Source organism: Solea senegalensis, linkage group LG2 (assembly GCF_019176455.1).
Source record: "Solea senegalensis isolate Sse05_10M linkage group LG2, IFAPA_SoseM_1, whole genome shotgun sequence".
NCBI lineage: Eukaryota > Metazoa > Chordata > Actinopteri > Pleuronectiformes > Soleidae > Solea > Solea senegalensis.
Genome location: NC_058022.1, coordinates 31277725 through 31289984, shown reverse-complemented (window position 1 = coordinate 31289984; position 12260 = coordinate 31277725). Strand labels below are relative to the sequence as shown.

Here is a 12260-nt window from a genome sequence, read left to right as displayed (position 1 = left end):
GAGCTGCTGGTCTACTGCTGTCTCATTTGGTAAGTTTGTGTCACTCAGGTCAATCTAAAAGGATTTTCAAGTGCTAAAGTCATAGTTTAATACATTTGAACTTCGGGACGGAAGCAACAGTCGGGCATCAACTTATATCTTCTGTGATCTTAAATTGCTAATTTTCCCTATGGAGTTTGGTGCTGGAGAGTGAGCAGTCAACAAACTTAGTTTCCCTCTTTGTCCCTGGCTGCTGGGAGCCAGGTTATAAGTGAGAGCAAGTGTTCAGGGTCCCAGGCTGCTTGACAAAGTCGTGAAAGTATTGATGATGTGTCAATACCTCATACTGCCACAGTTCAATAAACCTGAACTATCCCTTTTAAGCTCACATCAGTGCAGGCACATGGAAACTGATCTGAAATGAATGGTGTCTGTGTGAGTGTGTCCTGTAAGGGATCACAGTGCCAGTGCAGCTTCATTAATCTCTCAGCATCCTGGGAGATGTCCGAACTCTAAAAGAGGGCTACAGAGAACAAGCTGCCCCCCCCGGGAGTCACTCCGTTTACCCTCCACACACTCGGGTCACCCCTCATATCACACAGTCGTCAACTATACAATGTCAAATCCTCCTGCCGGGCCTGAAAAAACTCATACGCCGCTGCACATCTTCACAGAATGTGGGCAGTGTGCCTGTACTGTGTATTTCGGTTTGTCTGTGCATGACGAGTGATCCAAGGTGAGATTAGACCGTGAGACATTTGTGTGGGTCTTTTCCAGTGTGATGTATGATTTTTCTTTTGTTTTTTTTCCAAGTAGAAAAGTCTGTGCCACAACTGTATCATTAATATTCATCCTGCCCTTCAATATTGTATAGGACAGCATATAATACATAGCAACATTTAACATTTTAACAGTACTGGGTATACAACTGATTTTCTGTGTAACGCAAGTGCTATTAATGGTAAAATTAGCAGTGTTTATGCGGTGGTGTTGAGGTTGGTTACGTTGTTTTGAGTATCAGAGTTGGAGAAATTCTGACATCTGACCGCAAATGGAATGCACCAAGGTGGCGTCTTGGGTTGCCATGTTTCTACTGTACTGTTATTGAAAGCGCAGACTTGTTATTGTAGCAGAAGGCACACTGAATTTGATATCAGAAAAATAAAATCCAAGACAAACTATGAACCCTTAATCGGTTTCACAGAGACTTTTTCGATACCACGTTAATGTGACAAGGATGAGAGTGAGATGCGTTGTATTTGAGGCATCATGTTTTTGACGTGGCTGGTTATTGCTAGGTTGTACGTGCATTAACGCAGGTGTCTTATTAACAGTTGTTGTTTTTGTTGGACCGATATTAGTGTCAGTAGAAGTAGAATTCAAATTCAGGTTTGTGATATTGGTATGATATTGGACCAAAAAGTGGTATAGAACATATTTTCTAGTATAGAGTAATCCATTTGTTAATTTGGTGCCTGAAAAAGCTAACGTTATCTTTCACACCTTTTGCACAAGAGTTGAAATTCAAAGTCTGTTATCATTCACAAGCCCATAATCAAATCCCCTGTTTTCTTCTTAAGATGATCCAACACTCCCACAGATCTGAACAGTCCCTAGTGAATTCACCACATGAAGATTCTGCTTGTGGAGATGGTAGTTTTCCCCGTGTGGAAGATGAATGAGAAAATAAATGGCACTTTTAATTAAATTAGCCTGGAAGGATGTAACACATTTGGCTTCCATGCTGCTCTGATCCACAGGCGAGTCCCTGACACAGCGACTCAGCGGTTTCCTCCTGGTGTGTCATGGTGTGTACATTACGGGTGCTTCTTTCCCGAACAGCAAGATGTCACAGCCTCATGTGGGTGGCATGTAAAACTGTGCTAGTTGTTTTACCTGCTTTATAGAATCGTATAAAAGTGATCAGTTCCGTTTACCATGGGGAAAATTGTCTTGGCTTTGTGTGGAGTTTTATTTTGTATTATTGTGTATCGTATCTAGTTTACTTTCTAGTTTCATTCCCTCTCTGTTTCCCTTTTTATGCATTGCCAATTTGTCTCATTTGTTCAATGCATACCATTTGCATAGGAAGTCAGAAACATGGACACAAGGCCAGGCTAACCATTGCGATTAGCAATACCAGTCGACATGAGTATGAGTTATTGTTTTAAACTATTGACGAGTAAGGCAGCACTGTCTTGGAATACTTTTGTCAAGGTTTGTGACGTTGCTTTGACTTTCCAAGTTGGAAATCCGAATTGAGGGTGAATTCCTTCACTGTGACTGTTTCAAAACCTTGTTTACATTTGTTTCTCACTCTCTAATTGGCTCCCTTTCGAGGTTGGTTCTTTGTTTTTGTAAATGATGAAATCATACAGGGGCTGGGGAGTTTTTTCCTACTTGTCTTTATCATATTACCTTCATGCTTTTAGTGGGTTTTCTTCCTTGTGTGAGCTTGGAAATGGTCAAATGTTCATACGTGGTGGAGCAAAATATGCTGGTTGTCCGATCACGGATCTCTAATCCAACCGCTGACCTTGTCAAGGATGGGATTTGCCACCCCACTGTTGCTGCTACTGTGCTGGCACATATGTCTGTCGACTGCTGGTTTGTCTTTCCTCTAATGAGCTTGGCGTACCATTTCAAACTTGTCCTGCACCCCTGGCCTCTGGCATTGGAGAAAACCATTTGTCGGGATAACCAGTTTGTCAGTGTTAAACCAGACATTAGGCAGATGCCAACAGTCAGTTTGGTCCAAAGAATGTCCAAAGGCGCAGAAACCTTATTCCTCACCGCAGGCTTCAACATTAAAATGGTAGACGTAGGACGCCGTGTGAATTATAGCACATGTAGTGGTGACGATACATGCGCTGCGTGATTGCAAATGTCATACATGACTGAGCCGCTGTGTTGTGCTGGCTGGTGGGAGTCGATTTGTCCCTTTACACAACAGCTTTCATCACAAACACAAAAGTGCTTATCCATATACTGTACATGTTTTCATTTTCACAGCAAATGACAAAATGTTGGCTGTGCTGTACTGGCAAGCTGAGGGTATTCTGATGCGATTTGTCCAGGTTTTTAGCTTTTCACTGTACAAAATGTGTATTTGCATGATCATATACACTTATGTTTTTGAAAAGAAGAAGGGGTTTTATTTTGGATTCCCATATAAAACGGCGATTGCTAATACCGATTGGAACATTAATATGTAAGGATTGTCACTGTCAAATTTGACTTTTAAAGGTTCACTGTGTAAGAATGAGTGACCTCTAATGATGAGAAGAAGAGAAAAAATGACCAAACTGATAAATTGTATTACATTAACCAGTTTGCACAAACAATCGCTCCATTCATCTCTGATCTTGATGTTGCATCAAAAATGCCATCAGGACTCTTTCTTATTCCGCTCCTGAAAATTCTGTTTTGACTGAACTTGTAAAGAGGGAATTACAGAGGAAAGAGTTTTGGGAGGATTGACATGCGGCCCCTTGGTCACCTGGCAACAGACGCAGCCTGTGTTTTAATGTTCCTCCATGTGCTGTGATCAGCAGATGCATTAGAATGATGATGACGCGCTGAGTAGAACAAAACTGTGTTTAATGGGCAAGAGGCCTGGCTGCTGTGCAGTGTTGGCACAGTGTAGAGCGGAGAGCGACGGATCAAGCTTGGTTTCCTGCACATGGATGGTACTCGTCAGCCTATGGAAAGGATTGTAGTCTCTTCTGTTCTCTTATGATGGGAAGTTTAGGATATAGTTATAGTTGACAACCAGGCAACTGTAGTTTAGTTTTCAACAGGCATGGAAGACATTTTTGACAGATCACATATCGGAAGATTACAGATGTAAGCAATTTAAGCGCTGTATGAAGAATGGTTGAATGGCAGAACTTCAATGTGACGCAGCTCTGATTTGGTGTCAAGAATAGAAAAGTAACATATATATATGTATACACCATTTAGTTGTAGTTTTCCAGCAAACAAGGGTCAAAATGACAGCAGTGCAAAGGGCTTGTGAAAATTCTAAAAGTCTAAATATTGGCTGGTGATGTTCGGTGATAAGTCCATTGATGGTGTTCTTGCAGTTTTAGCTCCCTTTGTTGACCTCAGACAGGAGTCACCACTTTAAGTCCGTTTATATCTCCACCACTATATCTCACCCTCTAGTAATCGCTGAAAATATACGAGTAAATATACTCAATTACCAGGTTTTTTGGGCATATTCTAAGGTGACAATGTAAGGATTAATTGGGCTCTAAATGTGAAAGACTGGTTCAGGGAACATGAGTCACTATTTTCACATGCGTATTGGCACATATACACATGTATAACCGTATTGTACATTGAAATAAATGTATAGCATAAGATAGTCAGAGCAATGTTGTAGTCAAAGCTAGCTTGACATTTTTGGTCAGGCAGTGTGTGTCGAGTTCATAATGTCTTCAGAAAAGATTCCCACCCAACTATTTTTTTCCCCCCCGTCTATATTCCTAATGCTACCCACAAGCTAGCTTGCGTTGCCTAGCAACAGTGTTGTCAAATTTGAATGCAAAGCATGTCGTGCTCAAAATGTCCTTTTGTCTTGAATACAGGTTGACAAGTCCCATTTGTAGCTATACCAAAAGCCACAATGACACTATTGTTGGACTTCAAGAGATCAAGTGATCAAGTCACCTCAGCCAAGAAGCTGTAATAAAACCAATGGGGCAAAAGACAATAGAGAAAATGGGGGGAGGAGACCAGGAACCAGGAGACATGCACGCATATATAGGCTCTTCCATGAACTGTATGTACGTGACGTGTCATCATCCACGTCTGCTTTGGCTCAAGCTCTTCTCTTTCATGTCTGTATAATCCTCTTTCGTGTGACTCGTTCATACGGTGTGCTCCTTCATCAGAATAATTAGGCTCAGACTTCTCCCATGCCACTCCTTTCTTGTAGAAGATGGTGGACACAGTGTTCACGTACTGAATAATGCTGCCATTAATAAAAGGATAATCGTCAAAAAAAATTATCTAAAGGTTATAATTCACGACAGCGGTGAAGGTTGAAGATAAGGCAGCTAAGGTTGGGGTTTATGGTCCGTGATGCTTTGGATTGTCCCGGACAAAATCCATTTCAGTGACAGGGCCATATACACTTTAGAGATGTGAGGATACAAGGCTGCATCGCAGGATCCTTCTCCGCTTTCTGTGTCTTGCCTTCACTTATTGTCTCTTCAGCTGTGCCGACACAAAAGATCTTTGGTCACATGTGATCACGTTTGGGCAGGCATAGAAATTTTATCTCCTGGTAGAAGTTACGGGATTAGCATCAGCGAGTTCTCATTCATTTTTAAAAATGACCTTGACCTAAAGCTGCAGTGGGTACCTTTTCACCGAAACAATGCAAGATTGTGTTTGCTGCATCCTTAATGTGAAACAGGATCTGTCAGTCAAACCTATCAGCCCTGAATGAGGGAGCATTTATGTGAATACAGTGGCAGAGCAAAGAAGCATTTATCCCTTCAAACTGCAGCACAACTGGGTGTTTTTGAGCAGTAGAATTCACCTTATAATTCAGGTTATAAATAAAATGCTCTTTTGGTCAGAATTTGGAGATTGATGGTTTAAGATTAATTTAAAATTAAAAAAAAGCTTTATGACTGCAAATCCTGTATACAAAGAATTTATTTATTAATTAATTTCTACGTGTATGCCCCTTTAACGAGTCTTCCCCAGGCAAAAGTGGACAATTTTCACTTGTTTCAGATTAAAAAAAAAAAAGACAGTATTCCATAAAAGGGCATACAGTAGCAGATAGACATTTTTTGCAATACAGCATTGCCAAGCACTTATGCTGCTCAGCAGCTGCAGTAACCATTAACAGGATTAGACATGGCTTACATAAACATCTCCCATGGCAACAGTGCACCAGCGCCAGGCGAAGGCAGGGAGAGGAAAGCATCGTCGTCGCTCTGGTCAGTCGTTGGCGTTTGCAGCCACGTGTTTCCTGTGCATATAAAACATGTCCATCTCAGCTTATCCTTTTAATCAGTCACCTATATATCAATCATACCATCAAATTATCACAGCTACCGCCATCAATTTTTAGCCACTAAAAATCAGTTTGGTAATTGATGTGTATTTTAATCCATTTCATCATAAATATGTTATGTGCAGCTCTAACAGTTTCTTGTAGGGTCTGTGTGACAGTGTATCGTGGCCTGCCAGTGTTGTGACACTTTGGCAGCGACGCCTGAAGTTGTGTCCCTTTTGGATATGCAAGGCCTTTAGAGCGGTTCATTTCCCATAATTCCCTCAGGAGAGGGAGAGACGTTGCTCACTGCCTCTCGTGACTTTGGATATCGCTCTGAACCCTCTGAAATGTTTGCCATGAGGCATTTTTATTTTCAGACAAAGTTGAAGATTCAACTGTAGTGTTAGTTTGGTGTTTTACCCCTGTAACCACACAATTGTAATAACATAAACATAGTTTTATTGGTTTTTAACTTGTTGTTATGAGGTATATTGACACATTTTCAACAAAAGGATAATAAACTCTACACCTGCTTATATGTCCACCGCTATATCTCACCATTCGACACCCTTTTCCCGCCAGAAGCTCAAATTTGTAAATCGTTCACACCAAATCCCATAGAGAAAAATCTGCATTTTTAGCACACAGGAATACATGAGATGCGGGTCTATTGCAGCCTTGTTTGATAAGTTTGTCACTTTATTAAATCCAAACAAAGTATTTCAAACATCAGTCATAAAAACAAATACACGTTTGAACTTACTGATGGAGGCAGAAGTGGATCGACGACTCCCTTTTGCGCTGATGAAAATTTGCTGATTTTCTCTATGGACTTTGGTGCAGGGAGTGAGTGTTTTACAAGCTTGAGTTTCTAGATGGCATAAAACATAGTCTTTAGATGAGAGAGCCTTAAGTGGGTGCAGATTCTATAGCCTTTTGTTAAGTGGCTAACATCAGTTTTTCCTTAACCACACCATCTTTTTAAGAGATGGTTGATTTGGCAACAGACATGTTTGTTTTCATAATTTTTACGGGACCATCCTTATTTTCTCTCCACATCCATTTAATCTCTCCTTGTAATCGTCACCCCATTCAGTCTCCGCTATAAATTTGACCTCCTCTCTCTGTGTCTGTGTTGACGTCCACTTTGCTGTGTCCTTTCCCAGTTTGTCCCTTTTTATTTCTTCTCTCAGCTGAGATGAGAAGATTTCCAGAGGAGAATTGCTCCAAGCACCTCATGTGTTCTGCCTTTGCTTTATTTATAAATTTTTTATGGTCAAGGTCTTTTTTACTCAGAAATAGACGGACGTCAGTGCCATTATGTAAATGTACTGTCACTCGGTGTGCCAGTTAAGTATTGGCTATCCAGTTTGTCCTCTCCCTCTCATGTCTCTATATTTCGCTCTTGTTCAAGGCCACTGGGCACTTGATGTCACATGTGTCCAGAGAAAGGACGCTGGTTTTGAAATCACCCTCATGAAGTGTGCAAAAATTGTTTTTTACACATTAATATTGTATTTAAAATATGTAGCACAGCATATCTCATAGCAGCCAAACTTAAAAATGTCACAACTTATTTATGTATATATATATATGTATATACTGTATGTATTTATATATATGTATTTATATATGTATTTATATATATGTATATGTATGTATATATGTATATGTATATATGTATGTATATGTATATATGTATATATGTATATATGTATGTATATGTATATATATGTATATGTATATGTATGTATGTATATATGTATATATGTATATGTATATATATATATGTGTGTATATATATGTATATATATATATATGTATGTATGTATATGTATATATATAGAGTGTTTTCTAAAGAATTAAAACCAGTCTCTGTGACTTTTCAGCTTCTTAAAAGTGAATATTGTCTAGTTTCTTTGCTCCATGTAACAAAGAAATCATTAAAATGCAATCGTTTTGGTTTTGTGGACAAAACAAGTCATTTGAGAACATCGTCATTTCCAGGTTTGACAAACTCTGATCAATATTACTCAACATTTTATGGACTAAACGATAGAAACTAAAGTCGTTAGTTGCAGCCCTAATAGAAATTATAATATATAGTGTATTGAAAGCATAATTTCACAATAGAAAAACCTTTCTATTTGTATGTCTTCTTGTGGAAATATCAGGCTGTACACAATTGCATCTTATCTTTAAAGTTCATTTCTATGAACATTTCCATGCTGCGTCACGGCGACCAAATTAAATAACAAACTGTGTAGTTGGTCCCTGCCCTCCAGAACGACACATACAGGAGTTTTTCTGATCGGACGCGACGATCAACAGATTGTTACTGTAGGAACGTCGATGAGGGTTTTTGAAACAGAAGGTGTGCGCTTGTTTAGTTCATAGAGACGAGGCGTGAGCAAGGCGACCTGCCAAGAACACGGCGTCAGATTGATGACTTCCATTTCTGAAACTCAAAGTCTCCTGCAGATTGGTCCAGACAGTTCTCTGTATCTTTCTGCTGCACTGTAATTGCAGGGATTACTGCATTTTCTCGTGAAAGGCTGGAGGAGCGCGAAGGACCACGCTCTGCCTCCTCTCATGCAGTCTAAAAGGCAATGTTCTGTGAAGACATACCGCCTCGTCCATACTGTGCACCCCTCCTCCCTCTGGTTTCACGGGTATTTTCTCTCATCTTTATCCCCAGCTCTGCAAATCACTTATAACCCCCCCCCACCCACTTTATATCACGTTGCTGAGTCTTGCTTAAACTGTCCGGGACTGGACTATCACTTTGCCTCCACAGTACAGCAAAGTCAAATCCAAGGCTGTGATTGGTGATAAATGCATATAATTAGACTGAGTAAGACCTTGTTGTCTTCCCATTGATTTCATGGCTCATTTAGGGAATTAGGAGGTCTGCGAAATCCTAAGCAAAGCAGACAGAATAAAATGAAGTGGAGCAGGCTCCATCTATCAGGGAAGAAAAGTTGATTCCTTGCACGTGCTTACAGTACTTTGTTTAAATTCTTGTAATTCAGATGCAGTTGTTTTAAAATGTGCCTCGATCGTGTTTATCACAATGTTTTCTTCCTCCGCTGCCACTTAGAATAAATCAACCACAGCTGAATTGTGTGTCTGTGACATTGCTGTTCCTGTCCTATTTGCTGTTGCCGGTCCCCGTGAACGGGGCCGTGTGCGTGATCTGAACACGGTGTTCACCTTGAGATGTCTCCCCAGGCACTGGTGTGTTTTGTCGACCGCAAGGGGGTCTTTAACCTACATAGGTAGCTACATTAGCGGGGCTAAAAGCATGTCAGAGTAGAGCCAAGTCAGCACAAAGATGCGGTGTATGTGTTGGATGGAGGGGTGGTGGTGTGGGGAGATCTTCCCTTAGGGTTTTTGTTTTTCAATTTTGCACCAAATGGACAGTACACTATCCTTCCACTATGTTTCAGGCTTGTGATGACCAGAAGGAGAATGATTTGAAGCAACTGAGGCATTTTCAGGAAAAAAAATATTAACGCATAGGTCAAGTTATCAAGTAGCTCAACTTTATATCCTAGTAGCTGTCAATGGTGCTGTGTCCATGCCCTCATAAATTTCAGACATCCCCAACTACCGGGACACACATTTGGTACTGGGGCCCACAGAAAGACTGAATAATAGAAGTATTTTATTGATCATCAGAGTCTGAAAGATCTTTTATTTTGAGAAAAAAAAACAATCTTCTCTGTCACGTGATATGGTATGTCAAAAACATAAAATGAGTCTTTGGAGATCTTCTTTGGAAAGGGAAAAAGGCCCAAAGAGGAGACGGAATTCAGTAGACAACATCAGGATTCCTACTTAAAATATAGTTTTATTGCTACAGGTGATTCTCACACACCGAGCCCGCTCTGCATAAGCACCTTTCTTAGTTTTTAGTTGTTTCTATACCAGTCCGTGAAAATATTGTTTTACATGAAACTGGTCCATGACGCAAAAAGGTTGAGGACTGCTGGTCTATTTGACTCTAAATGGGATTTCATTCACAAAACGGATGTCCTACCGATGAAGACCTGAAACTAGGAATTGAGACCGTTTATAGATGAAGTCGGGAGTTTGGTGTCGAGAGTAAAGTGGTTGAGTGAAACTACGTCTGTCATACATTGGAAAAAGGAGGGGAGGGACGGAGGATCGGCGAAGCCTGCCGTGCATGCTTCGTTTCGACGGCAACAGACGCTCATGTACTGAGAGCAACATGGAACGCACACCGGTAAGCCAACGGTACAGCTAATATAAATCTAAAAGTACATTTTAGCATTTTCTGTTGTGAATGTGTGACGTTTCTTCTATTTGTCTAGAGAGTTTTGAGAGAGAAGAGTCTGCTACACGTAGAGGGACGATGGCACCACGCCGTTGAGGTGCATCACTCTGGGGTCGCCTTGTGTGCCCTCAACACCCGATGAGTCAAGAGTTTAATTGCAGAGGATTGCATGTAAACGTGTAAGCAGTAGTCTTTGTAAATGCAGGGTCTTTAATTCAGACTGTTCTTGACTGTTTTTACCAACACTGTTATTAGTATTTATTCATTTACACTGTTATTTGTACGGTTGTTTTTAGCGATTTTGCTGCTACCATAGAGCTGCTTTAAGTTTCTGTTCTACTTAAGAATAATATTCTAAATTGTTGTTTTTTTTTTTTTAAATGCAAGCTATTGCTTATCAAGTAATATTTGTGTCAAGATATATTCAACAAATCTGATATTTTATGTGATCTGCCATTTACCTCATACCCCCTCCCAGCTGTGTCTGCGGGAGGACTACCATGGTGCATCTGCCAGAGGAGCAGGGAGAGGCCTACATCAGTGGAGGAAATGCTGTAGTCAACAGCCAGCGATGTGCATTTCTTCTCTACCTCACATTGATGCTTAGTATTATAATAAATATAAAGTATTATACTGTTTTTTTTATGTGCATTATTATGAAATTCAATTAAACAAGTATATTTAATTGCACGGGCTTGCAGCTGCTGGTGCCACTGTTGCACGTGGTCTACAAGAGGTTATTGACGGTGTTGTGTGTGTGTGAATTATTTGACGTTCCGGTAGATTGCCCTCAGTGTTCAATCTGTCAAAATGACGGACAGCCTTCAGATTTTTCATGGTAGAACAAGCGGAATTCTCGGTTAACATGAACCAGTTTTAAGTCCCGATGTAAAATACAGGTTTCAAGCACTTTTTAGAAACCTGGTGACTGCACCAGTTTTTACATCGTGTCTATGATTTTAAGTTTTTAAAATTGTGACTACTCGCTCAATATAGTCTTTGCATTATTTCAGTGACCGTTATATATCACTAAACCTCAACCTCCGGCTTCTAAACTTGAAGAAATGCAGTGGCGAGTCGGAGGTCGATTCTAATTTGGCCCCCGGCCTGCAGCTGATTGAGACGATAACGGTGCTGTTGAGTTGCATTATGCTGCTGTCGTCTGGCTGATACCTGATTGCCGCTTATCGGGAGCTTTTACATCGCGGAGTACCTTTAGCCTGCTGCTGCTGCTGTGTCCAGATCCTGTGTCCACTCTATTAGACGGTAAATCTGACAAAAATCCGTCATCTATTTGTGAAAATAACAATTGGCGCTTTGAAATTTTGCAAGTGTCGACAAGAATGTAAATAGTTCATAAATGATTGTGATCTGGGTGGTATAATTCAGTTACAATGCTTGTTTATGCTCACCTACTAAAATCTACAATTACTAAAGTTTACTACACCTCAATACCTCAAGGAAGTTGATGGTTTTTTATATTCCTCACACTCCCGCACCAAAGTCCGAACTCATCAAAGAGGCAGCAGTCGATCAATAACACCACTGTGTAGTAATGTAAAATTGTTGATTTTCTCTGTGGACTTTGGTATGAGGTTTACAAAATTCAGTGCTGCAAACTCTCAAGATATCATAGGAGTAGATCGAAACGGTAGCAGGACCTCCATACAACGAAAACCCTCAACAATCCTTTTTGACATGATGTCGACAGTCTGGCTAATCTGTCAAAGGTACTTGTCCTGTGTGAGTTGTTGGCAAACGTTGCATTTGTAGAACTCAACAAGCGTCCAGATTGCATTAAGCTTCACCTCCACTTTGTCAAAGTTTTACAAATAAAAGTAAAAGCATGAAGTACCAATCATGTTGTCGCTCATGTCCCGAGAGAGAAGTGGTCCACTTCTCTGTCAATAGCCTCATTATCTCCCCATTTCCCTGGTGCCCTCCTTTTTCCCTTGGGGTCAA

At 40.4% G+C, this 12260-nt stretch overlaps 1 long non-coding RNA gene across 1 annotated transcript; it reads left to right on the top strand.

The window, feature by feature from the left end:
- LOC122759685 lies at positions 1-10880 on the top strand. The gene is made up of 4 exons (XR_006358289.1): positions 1-29; positions 10151-10247; positions 10336-10477; positions 10777-10880. It is a non-coding gene; the product is annotated as an uncharacterized LOC122759685 (long non-coding RNA).
- The last annotated feature ends 1380 nt before the right edge of the window (positions 10881-12260 follow it).